Source organism: Amblyomma maculatum, chromosome 11, assembly GCF_055883805.1.
Source record: "Amblyomma maculatum isolate TAMU_Amacu chromosome 11, ASM5588380v1, whole genome shotgun sequence".
Lineage (NCBI taxonomy): Eukaryota > Metazoa > Arthropoda > Arachnida > Ixodida > Ixodidae > Amblyomma > Amblyomma maculatum.
The window spans coordinates 86,673,234-86,688,190 of record NC_139354.1 but is presented as its reverse complement, the minus strand read 5'-3'; the positions used below and the strand labels follow the sequence as shown (position 1 = coordinate 86,688,190).

The following is a 14,957-nucleotide window of genomic DNA, read 5'->3' as shown; positions in this document are numbered from 1 at the left end:
ACAGCGACGGGCAAAATATCACATAACGAAAACACGATATAATCGTGTACGCAACTTTCACATTAAGCGTCGTGCGCCACTGCAGCCACGTCATTTTCAGCTAGACAGCGGTGGTGGTCATAGAGTTTCTTGTGGTGGTAGTGTTCTATCTGTGTTTGCAGTATAGTGCGAAGTGCGAGATCCTCCTGCGCCCTGTTCCCTTCTTCGTTCACCGTGGGTTCGTTACAGTATAGTTCGCGTCGTGCGAAGTGCGCAGAGCGTTGCGATCCTCCTGCTGCGCTCTGTTCCCTTCGTTTACCGTGGGATCGTTGCCGTCATCGTGTTTCATCTCCAGTATGTGTTTTTCCACATGTACTCTTTGCATTATTGCTCTCAGAAAGCTTTCTGGGAGATCTTTTATGCCGTGAGTTGCCGTGCAGTCTTTTAAGTGTGCAGTGAAAATCTTTGCAGTGAATGCGCCGGGAAAATATGGCAGCTGAGGAGAACGGCCAGTACAAAGAAAGGACCACATGGACGGATGAAGAAACACGGGTGTTATTTAGAATTTGGGGGGACCTGTTACCGGACCTCCACCGAACCAAAAGAAACCTACAAGTCTATCTCACCATGGCCGAACGGCTTCGTGCCGTCGGCATATATAGGTCGACAAGAGAGATTAAAAGAAAATCTAAAACTTGGGAAACAAATACAGGTTGAAGTTTTTGAAAATCCATATTTTTTGTTAATTCATTAGTCGTCAGCTACTTTCCGCTGCCATAGCATTCGCACAGTCACTACTTGGAGACATCCTCATGGCTATTTTCAAAGAGTGGCTAAGTAATTTCAAGATTTATGTTCTCTCGATTGTATTGTTACAAATCTTATTTTAAAATATTTCAGGCTGCTGACAAGGAGTGGTACTCAGACGGGGTCCGGGGGCATGGCCTGGAAATTTTACTGGGAAATCCACAGATTTCTAGGATTGCTGCCAGCAAATGATCCCAGCCTTATGGAGGAAACTATCACTCCTTCGGATAACAACGCCTCCCCCGAAGAGGTACTTATCAGATCAATTTTTAGTAGCTGATACAAGTCCATTACAAACAATGCGGAAGAAAAATCAGCCCAAAAAAGAAAAATGAGTGCAGATTGCTTTCATATTTACGATAGCATTTTTTTTATCTTTCTCTGCCATATCTGTTCGCACGACAATTGCACATTTTTCTGTTTCAGATTTTCAACAGCATGGTTCACGATGGGGTGCAACTTGCTGAGGACTCATGCAATAACCCTAGAGAGGTAGGCGGCTCCCACCAAAAAAAAAGCACGCACCGCTCCTGCCGTAGAATCAAGTGTACAACTTGGCCTGGAGCCTGGTGAGGAACCTGTACCTTCAGGTACATCACCAGGAGGTGCTGCAGCAAAGAAGCGGCTGGCTGCGCCATCTAAGCTGTTAATCCAGTTTTTGGATGAACAGCGGCAGCTCCGCAGTTCATTAGAGCAGCACAGTAATGCTTCCCTACAATCACAGAGGGAGCATTTAGATATCATGAGACGCAATGAGGAACGCGATGACAAATTCTTGGACATTTTACAGAAGATGCTCAAGTGAAATGTTTTTTTTTTTTTTTTCACGTGCTGAAAACTAATTGAAAGTAAAAAGTTTCACACGTGTTCTTTGAAATGCTTTTTATTGATTAAAACCATGCATACAGACATTATGTGGACATTAAATGTCACGTGGCAAATATTAAATGTTCACTGGAATTACCTGGGAAGGCTGCTGCTTGAAAACTACCAGAAGTCAGCTGAAAAGCAATTTTAAGAGGTCACATCAGTGAAGGAGGCTGGCTGAGAATAACAGAAGAAAAAATAGATGTTTTTTAAAAGCAGTTTCTCTATTGATGAACTAATGAAGCTTGTGGAAGCTTTGTTCGGTTTTCAGAACACCGGCCTACCTCATTATAAGTACTTATTCAGAAAGCTGTGGTCAGCGATGTGCGCCTCTGTCCAACTATCACCGTTGCGACAGCAAGTGTGACAAACTAATGCGCATATCTGAAGACAAAAAGAGCCTGTTCTGCTGTAACTGCCATACAAATTCAACAGTGTCTGATATGAAGAGTGGAGCAAAATCTTTCACAATTTCAGATGCAAGGAAGCAGTTTTCTGCTTTGATTTCAAGGCTGCCAAGTGGGCTGTATTACAGCCTCTGTAAACTAAAACAACAAACAGAACAAACTTTTCATGTAATGAACGACTTCACGCTAGTCTGATGTCACTCTATGAAAAAAAGATGCTGAGATGGAGTGACCTCACAGTCACCATTTAATTTTCTCTGTTTGTCGCCGCAACAGGTGTCTCAATTCAGGGCAAAGGCGTGGTTTGGGAATAAGTAGAAAACGGCTTCACTCTCTGTTTCTTCATCCTCAGCGAACTACTAATCCCAGCAGCTCTGAGTGCTGCGCTGCCGTCAGGGCCGTAAAAGTATCCTCTCAATATTTCCTCAATGAAGCAGCTGGATTTATATCTTTATTTGAGTGTGGAAGTAAGCCAGCGCCGGGTCATCTCTAGTGCCATGAGGACTGTGTTCCGCTTTCTCTTTTCTGCTCCTCCACTGCTTGCGCATGTATACCGATGCAGTGTACTTCGCCAGAAAAACGCCTGGAAAAGTGAGGGCAGCCTACGACTACTATCAAGACCGACATGAAGCTATAGTGGATGTCTCCTTAGTCGAAGATTTTGACCCGGATTTCGACCTGCGCTGACGCTGCTAAATGCAAGAGAATGTATTAGAAAGGAGACGTTCAATGGTGAGGTACAAGAATGTTACCATTCCGGCAACGTTCTGCTTCTTGGAAGCAAGTCTGCGTGTGCTTTGTTTGGCAAGGTTTAGTCGAGGCGACAAAACGGTGAATAGATTTTCAGCATATTGTTGGTGCCGTGGTCAGCGCTGCAAAGTGTATGGTCAAACATTACCACACATACCAACATGTACCAACTGTGTGTACCAGGGGACCCTATCTCTTAGGAGGATGAATAGCAGGCAGTGAGTGCACACGCTCAGAGTAATTGCTGCATCCCCACCCTTTCATCGGAGCATTCCTGCTTGTGCACACCGTCGACCCGCATTTACCCTATGCCACACACCACGTACTGCCACGAGCAGGCTTTTCTAGGGGGCCTGTATAATGGCTGAGGGAGCGAAATTATTACAGTGGATAGTGGAAGTCACAAACAGTCCGACGTGCTGAAGGCCAACACATTTTTGCTGCCCCAGACAGTGCCACGGACTGCATGCGTCTTATCCCAACCAGTTTATGCTGCACGGGTGGCAGAGCTTGCAGACTAGAAGTGTGGCCAGTATATTTAATCATTGTATATGCTCACATTATTCCTCCTCTTCTCATCCACTTAGCTAACCTGAGTGACCTCATCCAGAAAATTGCAAAGAAACGCATAGCCATACCAGACAATACATTTTACGAGTCTGACGATGATGGCGGCAGGATCACAGAAAAGGTATTAATATGTACATATTCCATTAAAACGTGCTGTCTGTGCAAGCGTGCTGCACTTAGCAATAAATTTAGCTTCCATATATTTCTCCCTCTGTATGCCACACAGGCTACCACAATTAAAATTCAAATGACAAAAGGCATGGTTCATACCTGTTTTTCACTGTCAACTGCTGGGTATGCTTATATACTATGTTTCCACCACCTGTTGAACATTTTTTGTTGGCATTAAAATTTATTTTCCTGTTAGGTCAGATTCAGTGTGGTTGTAGTCTCCTCTGAGTTCCACTTTTGTGTTGGGATCTACAGCATGTCATCAATATTTAAGGAGAGGCTTTTGGAGAATACAAATACCTTCCTTGAAGGATGGACAAATTAGGAAAAATGAATGTGGGAAAGACAGGAATAGTGCTTGGCTGAAAGGGAAAAGACGCCTGAATAATGAAGCATAGAGCACTATGGAAATACAATTGGCATGATATGTTGAGAGGTATGTCGAAAGGAGTAGTGGCACCATGAGTGTCACTTTTGGAAGTGGAGTGTTGTGGCTAAAGTCACAAGTACCAGCGGTGCTAGAAATAAAGCAGTGATGCGGCTGTACCAGGTGACAGTACAGGTGACATAGATCCCTTAACGGATAGATCACCACTCTGCTCACTTTCGAAGGATTCCACATTCGCTATTATGTTAAATACAGTGGCACTGAATACTGGTGCCAGCCACACAAGCCCAGGTACCAAGTGTGCAGTGTATGCACACTTGATACCTGGGCCACAGAGCTGACGTGTGTCTCAACCCGGACAAAACAATGTGCCAAATGAGGCGCAGATGACCCCGATGAAGCACACCAGTGCCAAACCTGTTACATCAATTGCGGCGAACACCCAGACACGGACCTCCGCTGCCCAAGCCAACAGCTCTGATCCTTCAACAAGAATTGGTGATCGAACACCAACAACAAAAAGAATCACCTACAAGAGAGAGCCACGAATAGATTGCCAGCGCAGCCCTCAAACCATGCAAATCATCACCAATCGCTCAGCAATGCCCACGAGGTGGCAGCTGCAGTGACGACAGGAGGCTCACACCCGGCAGAAGGAAACCGAACTGGGTCCAGAAGCTGCAAGCAACATCCTGGACCACTTCAGGAAAAGGTAGGCCCGGAGATGGATTCTACTGTGCCACCACCCCAACAACCTAGCGCTGGTCGAGGGCCCCACGGGGAAACCCAAACATGGCAGCCCACATCCAAAAACCAGGGCCATTAAAACCAAAGCCATACGACGGTGAGCTCAACAAAGAAATTCCCTCCTCTCCCCAAATCCATCCCTCCCATTTCACCTGATGGTGAAAAGGCAATGCCACTTGCTCCTCCCTCCCCACATCTCTCTATTGTAAAGGTACAAGCAATGATAGACCAGTCGATGGATGCCAAGACTGCCGGCATTCTGGACTGAGAAATCCACCTGAAGAGGACTCAAACACCTACTCATCAGTTCACAAATATTGGACTTAAATGAATGTTTTTCCTCCTCTTAAAGCAGTTAGCCTGAAATTTCAATACTATTATCCTTGTAAGAGAAGGGCTATATTTCGAACTCGAGGGATCACTGCACCCATTGCTTATTCACCAAAGCTGGACTCTGGATCGTGCACACTTGCAGCACCAACCAGAACAGCAAAATGTCTCCCATCACTCTGCCGCTCATACTGTGCCTGTGTGTCTGTCCCTTCTTCACAGTTCCATCACTGAAATAAAGCAACTTAAGTTTTTCATTACAAGGGTGGGCCATTACTGTAAAGCTGCCCCACCTGCCAGAAATGCACTGCTGCTGCAGTTCTGTACTGAGGCATTGCTTCATGTGTTGATTCATGTCTTTTCAATCTTATTGCATTGTTTTTAGCTACTGCAGGAATGGGAGAAGAGGGTTGCTTGAGTAGTGTTCTCAACTGTTCCGGCATTTTTTTTTTTTACAGGTAGTCACTACAACCAAATGCAGTGCAATTCACCATGCATTTACACTAGAGCTGCCAAAAACAGCAATGCTAGACAATGCTGGGCCAAACACTAAGTAAGCTTCTTCACAGCAAAGCTCGATGAACAAACATGTATGCAAGGGCATTCAAAATGTAATAATTGAACAATCTTGCAAACTGCTTCGGATGGCAAATGACTTTACAGTGAGCTGAAGACCATGAGTGCACGTAAAAAACAAAAAGAAAAAGACAAATATGGCACAATAACTAGCCAGGATGGCATTAGTGCTACCTGGGAGCAAGGCCTTAGCTAAGTTTTCCTGTAGATAGTCAAACATCCTATTGCAATGCCACATCAGTGCGTAGGCATTGGCATGTTGACAGGATTTTGTCTTAGGGGCAAGCGTGCTGCATCACAGTGGGGAGGGAAGTGCCCCTTTTGCACCCTTCTACTGACGCATGCGTCAGTGCCTTTGCCAGCTAAATCGATCTATCTCGGATACTATAAATTCCAAGATAACACATGTGGGTGTTTGTGTTGTGTAAATGTGTTTGTTCCTGGTTATTTGATAAAGTAAGTTGCTAAAGGCTGCCAGAATGCTTTTATTTGCTCATGCTTGAAAATAGTAATTTCAAGCTATGCTTTCTGTATTCTGGAGATGAAATGCAGTAAAAAAAACTGCTCCTTCACGAAAAAAGGCAGCCGTCCGGTTCGATTACTGAAAAAAGGTTACTTAGAAAGGAGCAAGAAAATGACAAGGCCCTGAGAAGAACGGTCACAAAGTTGGAGGAGAAGCTAGAAACCGTTGAAGATCAAAACAGCTGCCTCCAAGATTTTCTACAAGAGAGATTTGCCAAGTTATAGAGACTTTGAAATCTAAGCAAAATGTGTTGTTTTTCATTTTTGAATTAACTAGGGAAACGTGGAATTATAAGCACTGCACTTGATATATGATGACAATAATCTGCATTACATATAATTGGGCATATATCTCTGCAACATGCTGTAATAGCCTGTCATTTCCTAACCATTAATTTCAATGTCAAGACGTTTAGTCATGCCAAAATACTATTTATGCTTGGAATCTGGTTCTAAACTATGCTGTCATTTTGTCTGTAGAACGCAGTTCTTTCTAATAAAAATGTCAAGAAGCAACCAAGACGTATAACAACAGCGGAAGACACCGGAAACTTAGTCACCACTGGGCACCATCGCTATTCATCGAGTGCAGGCAGTGAGTAACCTTGGGTGCAGCCAGCCTCTTCAGTGTCGGCAGAGTGAATCAGAGACCTCAGCTGTGCGAATTAGTCTTCTATTGGCATCACCGCAGACAGTCACTACTGTACTTGTATTCACCTCGCAGCACTTATATATTTAGCCAGTGCAAGAGGTGCTGGCGGCCCCCAAGATCCCTTTACACGTTTGGAGCGAACACAAATGATGCCAAGCAGTGACGCTGTCTCTGTCGTCTTATGATGTGAATGTTGATGTCACTAGCTGCCAAAAATGCATAGCACCTTTGTGAAAAGGCCATGTGAGAAGAGAGCATCTGTCTAAATGCTAGGTAATGTTGAACAATATATGCTGAATTGAAAATTGTGTACTCTTGTAGGCAAGCTCCAAAACTGCCATTGTCCTTATTGTGCACTAAAAATGCACTCTTTGGTCATATTGCTACGAAGATGACGAAGCGGGCAGCGGCGCGGAGTGGAGCGCTCGTGCCAGGCCCGCTGGCCATTAAAGCATATTTCATCATCATGTCATCACGTTGTTCTGTTTTTGTTGTGTCGCCGTGTTCTATCGCTTGTCATGCCACCACGTAACATTTGGTTGGAGGTGCGGTTCATCCCCACCCTGGACTTGCCCTGTTGAAGCCAACCGTACGCTGGGTCCATCGGCTGAGAGCCCGTGGAAATCGCCGGCCAGCTTTACCCCAGCCCTTTGTGCTCAGACCCGACCAGCTGCTCTCCCCAGCCCCGTCCCCAGCCTTGACCACAACACATGACAACCAGGAAGAGCCCAAAGCCGACCCGACCGACCCCACGACGAAGCGACCTCGCGACCACTCGAACGAAGACAGCGCCCCCGCCCAAGCCGTTCGGCGTGTCCATGAGCCTTGGCCTTCGGCAAACAGTGAAGATTGGACCTGATGCTCCGGGGCAAGCATTCATCCCATCTTCGCATTCATTGTGATGTCCAGCGTTTCATGTCCTAGATCTGTGTCTGTGTTCATCGTCACTTCATGCAATGGATTTCTAGCAATCGATCGGGACGATCACTCGGTGGCCCCGGGTAGTGCTACGAAGATGATGAAGCGGGCAGTGGCGCGGGGTGGAGCGCTCGCGCCAGGCCTGCTGGCCATTAAAGCATATTTCATCTTCATGTCATCACGTCGTTCTGTTTTTGTTGTGTCGCCGTGTTCCATCGCTTGTCATGCCACCACGTAACAATATTTTATTTCTTTTTGCGCACAAATGTGTGACAATTGTATATAGAGAGTAGGACAGAATGCAGTGCTGGATTAAGGTGAGGCTAAGGATGCTGAAGCACAGGGCCTTGTCTCCGAGGGTATGAGGAGGGGACCCCCTGTATTCTGAGCTGCTTCATATATGGAAACACAAATTATGGAACTTTAAGCAACAGGTATGAAGAGAAAGAATGAGGAGACGCGCCCCACCCCCTCCTAATTTTACTTCATTTAGCCTGGGTTTTGGCCAGACCTTGTCGAGCTGCAAAAACAGGAACTTCCCATCACTCTGGGAGATCACTTTCTTGTGAGGTAATCTGCACTTGCTTAGGGATTAACTGCCAGATTCTGCGCAAGTGCAGCATCTGCTTGGCTGAGATGTCCGCCGTAAAGTGCTCTAACACTGACTCGGCTGCAGTAGGTGCAGATGTTGAAGCGCTTCCGATCCTTTTCAACATCAAGCAGAGGCCTGATTTGAGCTTCCCACACAGCCACCAACTTGTTTATATCAGACAGTTGGATTTCTAAAGAAGGTTCATTGTCTACATGCGAAGTTGGTCCATATCTATCAGCCCACTCAATCTGTGTCGTGAGACTGTGGCCTCCATAGCAGGGCCGGCATCTGCACACCCAGCTAAAGGAACATCAATCAAAGTTGCCATCCTCCAAAGACCAGTCACCCTGGCATGTCAGGGCCATCAGCATCATCAATGGCATCAGCACGACTGTCAGCAAATATGATAAACGCTGAAATCCTTTCACTGAGCTACAGGCACCCTGTCCTGTTTATGTGCCCGAGGAGTTTTATGGTGTCCGCCAGGAACCAATCAATTGTAAGAATTCGCATTTCTTTCAGAGGTGCATTTCTCTACAGGGAATATGTGGGAACTGGACCTCATTAATCCAGGCAGCAGCAACCAGAGGGCTGTTGCCAGTAGTCGCTCTGCCACCATACGAGAAGGAGCTACTCTCGTCAAATGCCTGCCTTGCATCAAACACGCAAGGACCAGTTGATGCATTTGACAAATTCTATCAGGTTGAGCAACCTTTTAGTAGGAACAACTAGCTGTCCTAGACCCGGCTGCTGCTAATCCTGATGCCTGCCCTCTTACATGCCCAGCCTGGTGGGGCAGTCCTCAAAAGGCTGTTCAGAGAAGGGAATCGGGACACTCACACTTGTACGACAGATGACAGAGTGCGAAGTCATCAGCAATATCCATGACGAAGCCCACAGGTGAAGCTCTTCCAGCCTTGTCATAATAGCTGTGAAAGCCCTCCCAACTAGGACCGCGATGGGCCAGAGGCTCGCAGTCCACCATTTGAAGGCCATCTCAAAGTTGGCTTTGTAGCTGACTACGTCAGCCCTAAGGTCATGAAGCCTCGTCCTCAATGTTGAACACGACCGAAGACAGTGGTCTCCTGTACTGCCTCTGAAACTGGTCCCACTGCCAATCAGCACTTCAGCACTCACAGGATTCCTTAAGCGGCTCTGAGAGCGGACGGACATTACTTTCACGCACTCCGAGCCTTATTTACGTGATCTCTAGACCACACCGCCCCAAAATCGGGCCTCTCGGGAAGCCGCGCAACTGCAAGGCGAGCCCCACGTTCCTGGCCGTTTCTCTGTCCCAGTGATCTTCGTCGTCTGAGTTCGCCTCAAGTTCCAGAAGTTGCCAGCTCTTTTTCGACATCAGCATCTACACAGTGTAGTGACGGATGCTGCGTCACCGCCACTGCCATCTTCCACGTCACCTCCTGCCCATTGCTCTGGCACTACCAACATTGACATCGACTTGGATGCAGCTGAATCTGCAGACAACTGTCGTTCCAATACAGAAGGGTTGATAGCAAGATCAGGAAAGAATGCCTAGGGCCGCGCCCCAGGCACGAACTACATACCATCGTGGTGCGCGTCTCCCACACCCTGCGATTTGAAGCCGTCAAACCGTATGCCACCTTATCCGCCTTCATCTCTGAGGCAGAGCTACCACCCCACATACGCCAAGAACTGGCCATCCAGACTCGGCCGCAGCAAAGTCATCATCCTGAGAACTGCCTATAATGTGACCTCAAAGCGGCTTGCCCAAGTGGAAGGAATACGCATCAACAACCAGATCCATCAAGCCATGCCGTACCTCGCCGCACCGCTCAACTCGTGCAAGGGTGTTAACCATGCAGTGGATGCGGGCCTTTCCATCACTGAATTAATGAATTGCTTCGACAGCTATCAAGCCACCATTATCACGGTGAAAATGATGGGTGAGACCGAATAAGTTCTCATAACATTTGAAGGCACCACAGTCCCCCTACAGTGCTTTTCCGGCAAGCATTATACAGGTGCCGCCCTTATCAGCCAAAAGCCCTGAAATGTGAAATATGTAGGACCTGCGGGCATCGCACCATGAATTGCCCTCAAGTGCCAACTTTCTGAAGATGTCCTACGTGTGCTACTCCTTTGCATCAAGATCAGGCAACACATGAATGCATTCCTTGGTGTTATCACTGCGGCAGTGAACATCCATCTTTCGATCCTACACGCTCAGTGCAACAACAAAAGGGCAAAGCCAGTATCAAGGCAGCCTGCGACCAGCGAGTGCACCTCCGCAAGAACCTGCAAAAAGCCATTGCACGGGTGTCATCACCCACCAAGCTTGACAATTGCAGTCAACAGAGCCGCTGCAAAAAGCACCAACAGCGAAGACAAATGCGAACCAGCAGGCACAAACCATCAGCGACTTGACATATCATGCCGCACAATTCAGCACCAAGCATCTGTGCCTGTGCAAACATCAACCCTACCACAAGCATCGGTAAGGGGACGTATGTCTCCACTTCCTGCAAGGCCTATTGAACTGCCAAAGCAGTGCACCTAATAACGACCGATTCTCCAGCCAGCCATTCTACAGCCTCCAAACGTAAGAGTTCCGAAGCCCACTTCAGATAGCAAGGCTTTCAACGCTGACCCCATCGACGACGCACCATCGTCATCCACTTCCCCGCCCGCAAACCCGTTGGGACTTTCTCCGCCAACGAATCTGTGAGATACTCAACACCCCTATCCAGCACCCCTTACTCATTCCTCCCCATAGCCCAAGCTCGCTTTTACTATCAGCACATAACCAGCAACTCACATTGCTTAAAGAAAAATTAGCTCCGTATGAACAACATATAGCGGAACTCACCGAACGCATGACAAACTTGGAGAAAATGGTGTCAACATTCTGAGTATGGTTAACCCCCTGGTCTGCAGCATAAAAGAGCTCAGCAAGGTTGTAGTTTCGATAGAAAAAAACTTTTTCCGCTCTCTCATCACCACAAATACCTATGGAAGCAGCATCTCAATTTCTCAAAAGACCTCGATTGCCTCAGCCCGCACAACCGGGCATTTCTCCTTCACAACCGCCCTCTCCACTCTCCCCCACAACAGGATCCTAGTATATTTCATAATGGATGCTACATCAGCATTCAGGCATCATCCAGTGGAATTGTAGGAGCTTGAAATCCAACCACACGCCCCTTCGTCAGTGGATTCTCACCCTCCCGTGTCTTCCTTGGGTTATCTTACTTCGGGGAACTCGCCATATGTAATTGCATATTCTGTCGTGGTATGTGATTGCAAAGATGCCCTTTTTCAGTTCTCTTATTCCTGGGTATCACGTCCTTCATACTCAACCAAACGAGGCCCCACCCGTGTCCACATTTATTCAACGGGATTTCCAGTATGAACCTTTAGAACCTCCTGCAGCTCTTACAGACCACCTGACTGCATTCGCTTTCTACCCCTCCCCAAAACATAAATCTTTTTGTTTTCTAAATTTTTGCAATCCTCGTAAAGAACACAAACTCTTCAAGGCCCTTTTCAGTTTCACAGCAGAGCTCGCCAACAAGTATGAGGTCCTTTTGGGCAGAGATTTCAATGCCCCTCACTTCAGCTGGGGATATCGGAGCACCCTACGACCAGGCAGGCACGTGCATAACACGCAAAGTGCAATAAGCTGCTAGTGGCGCAGTTGCAGGCAGTAATGAAGCAGCTAAAACAATTTCAGGAGCAAGACATCAAGGATAAACTGAAGGGATTTGATATACCACCAGTACAGTTGCTTTTGCTGGAAGAATGTATATAGTGGCCAGTCTATGGTACATAAACATCTGGATCCTTATACGGCTCTTGCTGCACATATTCTTTTTTGCAAAATAATGATATATCGCCTCTGCCGTATGTCACCACAATGAAAAAAAAAACATAAACATGGTTGGTCACAAATATGGGTTTGATGAAAGCTTCTTCAAAGCCCTCAAGATAAATGCTGTCACAAAGACTGCATTCCAGAGGAAGAGAATACTGATCCTTGATGAAGCTCAAGTAAGGCAAGGAATGGCTGTCGACCCTCAGACAATGACAGCCTTGTTAATTACCTCTTAATTACCAAGAAAAAAAGAGCAAAGAAATCGTAGATCATGGCCTCGTCTCTGCTTCTACTTCATTTGGTGACACCTTATTACAGCCAGTAGCTGTGTTTGCATCACCAGCTAAGGGGAGGCTGTTTTCTCAACTACCAGTCCAATGCATCATACAACTGTAAAGAGCTGGTGTGTTTATTGACAGAGTGGTGCGTGGTGATGCATCTACCAACCGCACGATGTGGAAGCCATTCAGTGCCCCTGGGTCATGTTCGCAGTTCCTATGAACACATAATAGATAGGCCTAGAAATGTATATGTACTGTTTAATACACCTGCTCTTTTCAAGTGTATGAGAGACGGGCTACCTGCCGATATTTAGAAACTCTGTGGCTACAGGGACTCTTTCTATTTGCGCTCTTCTCAACAATGTTGAGTAGATGGTCAAGTTCATGCTTTCTTTGAGCTACCTCTTCGATGCTACCCATCCGAGTATTTGTAGGCCCTTGGTAATTAAGGTTTTTTGCTCCAAGGGCCGTTGGCGCGCAGCTACATGGCAAAGCCTCAAGACCTTTGCAAAAAATGCCCATAGTGGGAGAGGCAGTCGTCAGCAGCCTTCATGCTGTGCAAAGGAGCAGCCCAAACATAGTGCCAGAGAGCGAGCTCAAAAAAGAAAAACATCGGAACAAATATAATTTTGATTATATTTACCCTAACTATTTTTATTTGGGACTTTTCTGAAATTACAATGCAACTTTAAAAATCTGGAGTGTTGAGAGATGTTTTCAGCAGTAGCATTGATACCCTCATGCTTTGCTTTGCTCCCTTTAAAAACGATGCTAGCGCAAATGTGATCAATGTAAAACTTAACACACGAATAATCAATAAAATCACACAGTCCGTTGTCGAAAAAACAAGGATACTTGTAGAGGCTACACCATGCTGCCGGCTTTCCAATATACATCGGCGAATCCGGCAGACAGCAGCCGGCTCAAAGTTCAAGATGGTGGGCGCAGGAGCGACTGAAGACTATAATTTAAAACCCATGAACAGCAAATGAGGCCCTGGGAAAACCCCACCTTATATTGGTTTTATGTGGCCCCATTTCGGCATTCATGAACTCCAGCAAGGCACTAGCAATTACTTATCTCCGTCTTTCCTCCATTTCCCACCTATGCTTCCAGAAACCCACTAAGTAATGTGGTCACTTGCTAGACCATGAATTTCACTGATCTCCGTATGGTGCACAAGTGTGCACGAACTACAAAGAGAAATTATGCGCACCACCACATTACAGGATAGCATTTTGGAGGACTGCTACAACTAAAGATACAATGAAAGTGAAATGAACATCAGCAAGGCAAATTATATGTTCTGAACAGAAGTGTCACAACACCTCCTTGCCACTGGAAAAACTGTGTGTAACCATCAACAAGCAGTATAAGCAGAAGAGGAATTTATGCTTGTGGAAGTAGTAGCCTTGAACTCACTGACTGGTTTCATGCTTTGCCCAACTTGTCAGCAGCCTGGCCTAACAGTACACCCCGAAACTAAATTGGGGCTAGCGATGAATATGGTACTTTCATGCATTGCCTGTGGTGTTCTCAAGTCTGAATGGTCTACACAACGACAGAGTCGTTCGAGAGCCTTTGAGGTCAACATCAGAGCAATGCAAGGTAAAGGCGCAACTGCTCTTAATGACTTCTGGGTGACTATTAATGTTTCACGATGAGGATTACACCACAAAACATATGAAGAGCATCTGAAAAAGACTTCCAAACTTCTGCAGAAGCAGTTGCCATGCAACATGACAAAATGCTTGTGTGTGTTTGTGTACGTGTGCGCACCTCTTCTGTGCACTGTCTATTCAGCTGCATGCTTCATCATGCTGTAGAGGCAGTGAAAAAGGTGAACATCGAAATGGAGACCAGGTTTTCAAACAACATTACAGCCATGTACGATGGCACATGGCTGGTACATGGCCACAGTTCCCACACAGCATAGGCTGTGCAATTGAGTTTCACACAAAGCTTGTGTTGGACTGTGTAGTTCTCTCCAACTTCTGCCTTGGGTACAGCCGATAACCACTAGAAAGTGATCCCCCCCCCCCCTCCCCCATGTTGGATGGAAGCAGCAACACCAGTGACAGGAAAACATCGACGCTAATTCTGCACGAATGGAGGCTCAGGATACACTGAGGCTGTTCAGGCGCTCCTTGAGCAGGAATGGTCTCCAGTACACAAACGTAATTTGTGATGCGGCCAGCCACATGTTCCGCATTGGGTGATGAAGAAGTTTATGGTTTTCTACAGTGTCTGAGATGCGAAAAGAACTGTACCGAGCTCGTGACCACTTTTCTGCTGCAGGACTGCCCCCAGTCCACAGTCGGACGCGTCGGTCGACACAATTACTGGAAGTGACAGATCGAGCATCTGGAGGACTGTACTCGAGGAAAGCATTTCCTTAACTCTCCTGAAACTGCCGTCTGCTTCAGCTGACCAGATGAACGGCTGATTTTTGCGAAGCAGGATTCTCATAGGCTCGACCACTTGTGCCAAGTGTGGAACAAACTTGGAGCAATATTCTACGAGACCCAGGAACGAACAGAGGGCGGC

At 46.6% G+C, this 14,957-nt stretch overlaps 1 long non-coding RNA gene across 2 annotated transcripts in view; it reads right to left on the bottom strand.

Annotated features, from left to right (window-relative positions):
* The window catches only part of LOC146174317 (uncharacterized), a 138,282-nt gene that overhangs the window by 61,271 nt on the left and 62,054 nt on the right, over window positions 1-14,957 (bottom strand). The window contains exon 4 of one of the 2 annotated variants that reach the window (XR_014702355.1): window positions 1,665-1,787. The exons of the other annotated variant lie outside the window; for it this stretch is intronic. This is a non-coding gene — a long non-coding RNA (uncharacterized LOC146174317). Of the gene's footprint in view, window positions 1-1,664; window positions 1,788-14,957 lie in introns of those variants that run through there. 2 annotated transcript variants of the gene reach the window in all.